Genomic DNA, 9939 nt, shown 5'->3' on the forward strand with positions numbered 1-9939 from the left:
CTGAGCCAAGAGCTCCACATCTGGGCCTTCTTTCCATTGTGGCAACTGAGCCTCCCGTTGCTACTACCATGCAGCTTGGTAATACTCAATTTGGCATAAGCAATAGCAAAGGTGTGCTTCTAAGCTAAAACACCTACAGCCTCAGAAGCATAATGTGCATTCTGAAAGGGGCCTCTGCAAATCTGAAGTATGGAAACATACCTGAGATGGATGGGGTCTGAGACCCCCAAGGTGGAACTGCCAAAAGTCCCAATCCCCTTCTCCCTTTGAGCTCCTATGGCTCTCTTCTTTTACTTAACGGAGAAAACCTTCTGGATTTGAAGTATCAAATATATAAATGTCTGACAGTATCTTGACTGTATATTTCAAAGGTTTATACCTTAAAGGGTTTAAGAATTCTGGTTAAGGGACAGTCTCTAATGGTGAAATTTCTGACATTCATCAGTAGATGGAGTTGATACATTTGAGCCTTATCACAGTCTTAGGAGGCTCCAGGAATCAGAGACATGGTCTCCACTTATATGTCCAAATCTCCTCCTTAAACAAGCTTCCAATGAGCTACCCAGGTTCTGGTTGAATATCCCCACTGACAGGGAAGCTATTACTTCCAGGAGTAGAAGTTTTCACCTTCGGATAGTCTGTGTATTGAGTGAAAAGGCCTGTGGGAATGGGGATTAGACCAGCTCTTCTGCTTGTGGGTGGAAGTGAGTACATGAGGCCAACTCTGAAGGTCCTAAATTTGATGGGCAGCAGGAGGGGGAGGTGAGATGCATTGCTGTATCATCAGGGCGTGACTGGGACTGTCTAGTACTGCACAAAACATAAGGCTTGGGTGAAACTATACCTAGTCAAAACTCTTATAAATTCTACAGTGGACATTTGGTGGCATTTGTCTTTTCCGGTAACAGCACTTTGGTTTTCATTTGGGGAAGCACTCATTCTCCACTCTTTGCCATAAAGTTCAGGTGGAACTAACATAACTCTCAGCTCCAGGAGTGGTCATGTGACTCAAGCCCTTAAATACGGTGATTGATTTAGGAACGGGCATGTCTTAGTCCATTCTGGCTGCTGTAACAAAATATCATACCTTGGGTGATTCATAAACAACAGAAATTTACTTCTCAGAGTTCTGGAGGCTGGGAAGTCCAAGATCAAGGCAGATTTCATGTCTGGTGAGAGCAAGCTTTCTGACTCATAGATACTGCCTTCTTGCTACATCCTCACATGGTGGAAGGAGTGAGAGGTCTCTCTTGGGCTTCTTTTATAAAAGAACTAATCCTATTCATCAGGACTCTACCCTCATGACCTAATTACCTCCCAAAGTCTCTATCTCTTAATACCATCACCTTGTGGGTTAAAAATTTCAACATGTGAATTTGGGGAGTGGGACACAAACATTCCAACTATAACTGCATATGATCCAAACAGAGTGTCCTAGTTACCTCAGGCTGCCATAACAAAATACCATCAACTGTGTGGCTTGAACAACAGAAATGTATTTTTTTACAGTTTTGGAGGGTGGAGTCTGAGATCAGAGTGCCACCATGGCTGGGGTCTGCTGAGGGTTCTCTTCCTGGATAACAGACAGCTGTCTTTTTGCTGTATCCTCATACGTGAAAGATAAAGAATGAGGAAGAGCTAGAGTGCACTCTCTTTGCTGTCTCTTCTCTCTAATCCCATCATGAGGGCCCTACCCTCATGATTTCTTTTTTTTTTTGAGACAGAGTTTCACTCTTGCTGCGTAGGCTGGAGTGCAATGGTGTGATCTTGGCTCTCTGCAACCTCTGCCTCCCGGCTTCAAGCGATCCTCTCACCTCAGCCTCCGAGTAGCCGGGACTACAGGCATATGCCACCATGCCCAGCTAATTTGGTATTCCCAGTAGAGATGGGGTTTCTCCATGTTGGTCAGGCTGGTCTCGAACTCCTGACCTCAGGTGATCCTCCCATCTCCGCCTCCCAAAGTGCTGGGATCACAGGTGTGAGCCACCGCACCCATCCATGATTTCTAAACCTCATTACCTTCCTGTTGTGCGAAACCCCCACTGACTCCAATGGGGATGGCACCAGGTTCAAGAGGCCAAAGAAGAGACCTAGAGCCAGCAAATGAGACATGAGGTTTTATTTGGGGCTTACATACAGGAGAGAGAGTCCAGTGGTGGCGAGCTGGACAGGAGAACCGCGGTACATACAGTCCAGTGGTGGCAGGCTAGATGGGATAACCACATGGGTCAGTGGTAGTGGCCTGGGCAGAAGAACCACAACTGCTTGTAGAAGACATGCAGTTTATATAGCATTTTCACTTAGCACCCTCCCCCTAACAGTTTCCACCTAGCAACTTCACCTAACCTAAAACAAAGGGTCTAGATCTCCTGTATGGCCTGCATTCCACAGGATGGGCCATATGTTCCTCATAGACCCAGATGTTCCTCATACACAAGGAAGGACTCTCCAAGTTGGCTACTCCCAGATTTCCTAGCTTGGAACCCACATTCAGGTGTGTCTGCCATACAGAGTCATTCTCAGGGTATACTTAAATTATTGCTAGTATGCGCATTTACCATACATTCCCAAAGGCCCTATCTCCAAATACCAGCACATTGGAGGTTAGGGCTTTAGCATATGAATTTAGGGGCGACATAGTTCAGCTCATAGCACAGAGTTAATCCCACATTATTGTGGGTGTAGTTACTAAATAAAAGAGAACCCTGATTATAGTAGAGCCAGCAGTGTCAGAATCTAGATGACCCTTAAGCTTTCCACTTTATGGGCCAAAAAGTCTCCTTTTAGCCAGTCTAAATTAAATTTTCTGCCACTTGCAACTAAAAGATTCTTGAGTAATATGATCCCCAAACTTGCAGATCACTTGATCTCCAAAGGCTGCACTGGCTGGTTAATCAGTTGCTTTGTGTGTGTGTAATGACTGTAGGAGGCTCTTACACTTAAGCCTTCATCAGAATCACTTGGAGAACTTGGTAGAGTCCAGATTGCTGTGCTTCAACCCCAGTTCCTCATTCTGTAGGTCTAAGGTGCAACTTGAGAATTTCTGTTTCTACAAGTTCTGAAATGATGCTGATGCTGTTAGTCTGGGAATCCCACTTTGAAAAACAGTGAAATGGAAGCCCTTGATTCCTGAAATGAGGATACCTGGAATCTTTGTGGCCCAAGATTGAGACAAGGGGTAGGATGAAACTTTTCTTTAGTGGGAAAGAACCATTTTGGTATGCCCTGGGAGTCCTCGGGGAGTTTAATCCTTACTCTTAGCTCCCAAAGGGGAGGTATTATAGTTCCAGAAGAGATTTTCTTAGAGATCCTTTAAAAATGTCTGTTGTGCCTCCCTACAAGGCTTTTCTATTACACTCAGAAAAAATTCAGGTGCCTTACAAGGCATTACATGATCTGGCTTCGCTGGGGAAAGTGGTAGGGATCAGAATCCTTCATTCCCTTGACTCTCCTCTCATGTTCTATGTCAGTAGCTACAGGGCTCATACACACTGGAATCTCCTGGGCCACTCTGGCAGCAAGGAGCATTTTTCAGGCTATGAGATGTAGCAAAATTAATCTTCATAATAACAAAAAACACACCAACTCTTCTCCTCAGCTCTCTAAATGTCTAGGAAATTCTTATTCTATGTTGGTCTGAACTAAACTATATCTCTCAGATGCTTTGGCGCCCAAAAATAGTTCTTAGACTCCCAAGTATGTACTCAGGTATTTGGATTGGGAATTGCGATCAGTAGATCATAGTGGCTACAAATAATGACCTATGACTCTAGGAGGAATCACCAAGCAGTGTGTACCAAGGGCCAAGACAGGGGTCTTAACTGCTCCAGGAGATTAGGAAAGGGGCTCTTCACCATGTAGCAAGGCAACAGGAAGCTAACTCAACCATAAGAAATGCAGTGATAGGTGTTTTGCATAGAGTGGCTTATGTAATCCTGATCCCAACATCATTATTATTACCCCTCTTTTACAGAAGGGAAAGCTGAGGCTTAGTGACACAGAATAACTTGCCTATGGCTACATGTGGTAGCTTGAAAAATGGTCTCTCAAAGGTACCAGGTTCTAATCTCTTACCTTACATGAAAACAGGGTCTTTGCAGATGTGATTAAGTTAAGGATCTTGAGATGGAAAGGCTATCATGGATGATCAGAGTGGGCCTTAAATGCAGTTGCATGTGTATAAGAGGAAAGTAGAGGAAGATTTGACCCCATACACACGGAAAAGAAGGTACTATGACTATGGAGATGAGAGATTTGAAGATGCTGGCCTTGAAGATTGAAGTGATGTGGCCATAAGCCAAGGAATGATAACAGCCACCAGAAGCTGGAAGAGCCAAGAACGGATTTTCCCCTGGAATCCCCAGAGGGAGCATAGCCCTGACGACACCTTGGTTTTGCCCCAGTGATACTGATTTCAGACTTATGGCCTTCAGAATTGTGAAAGGGTAAATTGTGGAAGAATCAGTTTCTTTCATTTTAAGCCACCGTATCCGTAGTAATTTTGTACAACAGCCTCAGGAAACTAAAACACATAAGCCCAGAAATGTGCCCAAGTCTGTCTGGCCCCAATAGCTCTGCTGTTTGCTCTGTACTGTGGAGCCAGGCAGGAGAAAACAAATGCTACTCCCCATGGTCTGCATTAATAGAGATGGAGTGGGCATGGGAACCCACATAGGACCATTATTTGGCTTGGGAACATGGTATACTTTTTTTTTTTAATTATGAAGATTTATTTTGCTACATGTGGTAGTCTGAAAAATGCCCGTTGGTTCAAGCTTCTGAGTAACCAAGCATTGACCTAGTGGGCCCATAGTGGCTGGATACTGAGAAGGGGTGATGGGCAGGGACAACCTCGGATGAGGGATGTGCTACAGATCACCCCCAGATGGGACAATCATGTTGATGTGAAAGTGATATTGTCAGATAGGCTAACAGATTCTAAGTAGTATCAGAAGCTGCCAGGTTAGCTTGCTACTCTGCCATAGATTTAACTGGTGGGAACACATCAATCCCATATAGATTAAGATTACTTATTACTTACACAGACAACAGTGGTATTAGCTCCCCATGGCCCTTGATCACAGGATGACACTGGAACAGAAGGGGCCAAGTGACATGCAACAGAGCTGATGGGTCCCTGATGCTGAGGAGCCAATTTTATGCTGCAGCTAAGCAGCTTTACAGCCTGCAGCTGTACCCTGAGGGGAGGAGGAAAAGTGGATAGGCCTGCCTCATCAGAACCAGCAAGGCAGATGAGAAATGGCCATGACAGTCTTCCTGTAGATAGAGAGGTGGGTGAGAGATGGCCTTGTGGCAGCTCCTTGCAAGCCCACCTGACTTCTCATGATCTGGGTGATCAAGGGGTATCCCACCAAGACTTAGGTCAGCAGTGGTTAAGCCTTGCCCCGTAGCCTAGGTAAAAATGTGCGAGGTTGTCAGGGCACCAGCATGGAGGAGTTCCCCTACAAATATGAGCCTTTCACAGTGAAAAGGCAAGAACTTAGATTTTGCCACTTCTTTGAGTCTTCATTTTTGTATAAAGACTTGTGTGTGTGTGTGTGTGTGTGTGTGTGTGTGTGTGTAACAGGGTCCTGCTCTGTTGCCCAGGCTGGAGTGCAGTGGTGCAATCACAGCTTACTGCAGCCTTGACCTCTCAGGCTCAGGTAATCCTCCTACCTCAGCCTCCCAAGTAGCTGGGACTACAGGTGCATGCCATCACACTGGCTAATTTTTTGTATTTTTTGTAGATGCAGGGTTTTGCCATGTTGCCCATACTGATCTCAAATTCCTGGGCTCAAGTGATTCTCCTGCCTCAGCCTCCCAAAGTGCAGGGATTACAGGCGTGAGCCACTATGCCTGGCATCCTTATGCAGACTCTTGTGTCATATAAAACTCACATCAAATCTGTAGGTTTTTCTCCTGTTAATCCATCTTACATCAATTTAATTCTCAGGCCCAGCCAAAGACCTTAAGAAGGGAGAGGTAATGTTTTGCTTTCCCTACACCATCACCCTAGAAAGTTTCCTATTGTCCCTTTCCAGTCAACCACCTCCCCAAGAAGCAATCACTGTTCTGATTTCTATCCCTGTGGATTTGTTCTGCAACATCATTGTCCAATAGGACTTTCTGCAACGATGAAAATGTTCCATGTCTTCACGGTCCAGTACCATAGCCAATGGCTACATGCAGCTATTAAGCACTTGAAATGTGGCTAGTGCAACTAAAGAAATGAAATTTTTATTCTACCTAATTTTAATTAATTTAAATTTAGATAGCCACACAAGGCTAGTAGCTACCATATTGGATAGCTCCAGCTCTTTTTTTGTGCTTTGGATAGTTTACATTGTTGTGTGCCTCACCAGTTAGTTTCTTACTGCTGAATGAGGTTTTTAAAATTTTTAAATTTATTTTTTATTGAGGTAAAATATATATAACAGAGAATGGACCATTTTAACCTCATTTTAAAAAATTGAGATGGTGTCTCACTCTGTTGCCCAGGTGGAGTGCAGTGGTGAAATCGTAGTTCACTGCATCCTTGGCCTCCTGGACACAAGTATCCTCCCGCCTCAGCCTCCCAAGTAGCTGGGACTACAGGTGCACACCACCATGCCTGGTGAATTTTAAAATTTTTTTGTAGAGATATGGTTTCACTATGTTGCCTGGGCTGGTGTCAAATTTTCAGGCTCAAGCTATCCTTCTGCCTCAGCCTCCTCAAGTGCTGGGATTACAGCAGTAAGCTACTACATCTGGCCCCGTTTTAACCATTTTTAAGTGTAGGTTCAATGGCATAAAGTACATTCAACATTGTTGTGCAACGATCACCACCATCCATCTCCGGAACTTTTCCCCTTCCCCAGCTGAAACTCTGTACCTTTTAAACAATGACTCCCTGTCCCCTTCCCTCAGCTCCTGGCAACCATCATTCCACTCACTTTCTGTTGCTAAGTATGTTTTTTACTGCTGGGTAGTTTTTTTTAAAAGCTCAGTACTATCCCCTGCCTCCTTGATATTGCTCTGCTTTGTATATGAGTTGAATCCTTGAAAGTTAAATATGCACAAGACACAGTTCATCTACATGCCTTGGTTTCAGCATGTTCTGTTTGACTAGCTGAGTCTTTAACCGCAGATCCATGCCTTCTGTTTTTCTGAATCCCACATTCTGAATGTACTGCCAAGCTGTTGGTATAGACAAGATGTCTGCTCATTGTGAATTCTTGGTATCTGATGGTGAAGTTGGGTAGGGCACCACATTTGCTGAATTCCCATGAGGTATCTGAGTCCAAGGCTTTAGAGCAGGTCATACCACAGGGAAGGGACTTTCCCAAGCAAACTGCTGGTTTTCCACCAAATCCATGAGGCTGAGCATGTGATCACTTCCCTGATACTTCATCTTGATTGCATTCTAGATGATATGCCCAGCTGGGTTACATTCTCCAGCCATGTCAGGTATGGCCATGTGACTAAATTTTGGCAATGGAACTGGAGCAGAAGTGTGCTGGGACTCAAGCTGAAGACACTGGACTAGTGTCTTCCACTATTTCCTCCTCCTTCTAGCTGGAACTTTGATACAACACCCTAAGTTAGGGATTGCAGCAATGCGCTAGAGGATTGCAGGGCCACCCTCCCAGCCTGGGACTCTGGATGACTTCATGAAACAAGCCTGCCTACTTCCCTGGACTGTTATGTGAGAGGAAGATAATGATCTGTCTTGTATAAGCCATTTTATTTCAGGGCTAGCCTTTGCCCTAACTAATACAACCACAGACAAGGCTGAAATAGAATCTGGACCTCCTGACTCCCAGGTCATCCCTACACCATAGTACAAGGGGTATTAGATTGGAGGAGAAAGAGAAGTGAGTGTAGCAAAGTTATCCCCAGTGGCAGCAGGAGAAATGCCTCTGCTCTTGCCTGAAGGTACTTTCTGTCTGGGCCTCAGCCTTAACATCTCACTCCTGGTTGTTTGTGGTGGCTTCCTACTTGTTTTTCCTAAGTCCAGCCTTTCTTATGCTGGCTAATCCTCCTTACCATAATCAGAACAGTCTTTCCAATACCTATGTGATCTCTGAAACAGACATTTTATCCAATAGCCATTCCTTTCCATTGTTTCCCTTCTTGGAAGAGCCTATCTTCCAAGATAGAAGTTGAAATATTAGTAATTTGTTCTCCAGTGTCCCTTACAGCAAGGGTTGGCCATGTAGCCAATGGGACACATTGACATTATTGTATATGGTAATTTTTATGTTTAACTTTTTGAGGCACTTCCAAACTGTTTTCCAAAGTGGCTGTACCATTTTACATTCCCACTAGTGATGAATGAGGGTTCCAATTTCTCCTCATCCTCCCCAACACTTGTTATTGTCTCTCTTTTATTACAGCCATCCTATTAGGTGTCTAGCCAATGAGAACTGTGGGAAAGTCTGACAGGGGACTTTGGGGAAAGATTTTCCTCCCTAACAAAGAGATGTATGTAACAAAGACATCACAAGAAAAGAAAACTACAGACAAATATCCCTTATGAATAAAGATGCAAAGATTCTCAACAAAATAGCAAACTGAATCCAGCAACATAAAAAAAAAACCAACTATACAGCATGACTAGAAATGCAAGGATGGTTTAATATCCAAAAATCAATCCATAAAAATACACATCATCAATAGAAGAAGGAAAAACCACATGATTATCTCAACAGACACAGAAAAAGCATTTTACAAAATTTAACATCCTTTCATAATAAAAATGTTCAACAGACTAGGAATAAAAAAGAACTTCCTCAGCCTGATAAAGAACACCTATTAAAAAACCAACAGCTAATATAATATTTAATGATTAATGATTGAGGCCGGGTATGGTGATTTTCGCCTGTAATCCCAGCACTTTGGGAGGCTGAGGCAGGTGGACTGCTTGATCTCAGGAGTTTGAGACCAGCCTGGGCAACATGGTGAAACCCCATCTCTAAAAAACATAAAAATTAGCTAGGTGTGGTGGTGTGTGCCTGTAGTCCCAGCTACTTGGGAGGCTGAGGTGGGATGGTCATTTGAGCCCAGGAGGCAGAGACTACAGTGAGCCAATATTGCACCATTGCACTCCAGCCTGGGTGACAGAGTGAGAACCTGTGTCAAAAATAAATGAATGAATGAATGAATGAATGAATAAATAAATAAATAAATAAATAAATAAAGATTGAATGCTTTGTTCCTAAGATCAGGAACTAGACAAGAATGCCCATTATTACTATTTCTATTCAGCATTGTACTGGAGGCTCTGACCAGTGCAATAAGGTAATAAAAGAAGCTAAAAGGCATCCAGATTTAAAAAGGAGAGGTAAACCATTTCTGTATGCATATGACATGATCTTGCATATAGACAATACTAAGGAATCCACAAAAAACTATTAGAGGTAATAAACAAGCTCAGCAAAGTTGTAAGATATAATATAAACATACAAATTATTTATATACCTATACAATTATTTGTATAGGTATATATCTATACCTATACAGAATAATCTGAACATGAAATTAAAAACCAAACCTGTTTATAATAGTATTGAAAATAATAAAATAATTAGATATAAATTTAACAAAAGAAATGCAAGACTTGTACACTGAAAACTATAAAACATTGCTGGAAAACATGAAAAGGTATAAATAAATGTAGAGATATACTATGTTCATGGATTAGATGACCTATTATTTTTAAAATGGCAACACTCTTCAAACTGATCTAAACTTTCAATAAAATCTTCATCAAAATCTGAATGGCATTTTTAGCAGAAATGGAAAAACAAATCCTAAAATGGTAGTAGCTTCTTGTTCAAGGCTCCTTGTCAGTGAGATAACCCTCCTGTCTTCACTGATCCTCCTGACCTTCACCTGATGCTGTTCTTTGGGGGAAAATGGAACACTGGAAAGCCAACACTTTTCTTTTTCTTTGTCTCT

At 42.8% G+C, this 9939-nt stretch overlaps 1 long non-coding RNA gene across 9 annotated transcripts in view; it reads left to right on the forward strand.

Annotated features, from left to right (window-relative positions):
- The window catches only part of LOC139358487 (uncharacterized), a 44724-nt gene that overhangs the window by 16337 nt on the left and 18448 nt on the right, over nucleotides 1–9939 (forward strand). The gene's annotated exons all lie outside the window — the stretch shown is intronic.

Source organism: Macaca nemestrina, chromosome 15 (assembly GCF_043159975.1).
Source record: "Macaca nemestrina isolate mMacNem1 chromosome 15, mMacNem.hap1, whole genome shotgun sequence".
NCBI lineage: Eukaryota > Metazoa > Chordata > Mammalia > Primates > Cercopithecidae > Macaca > Macaca nemestrina.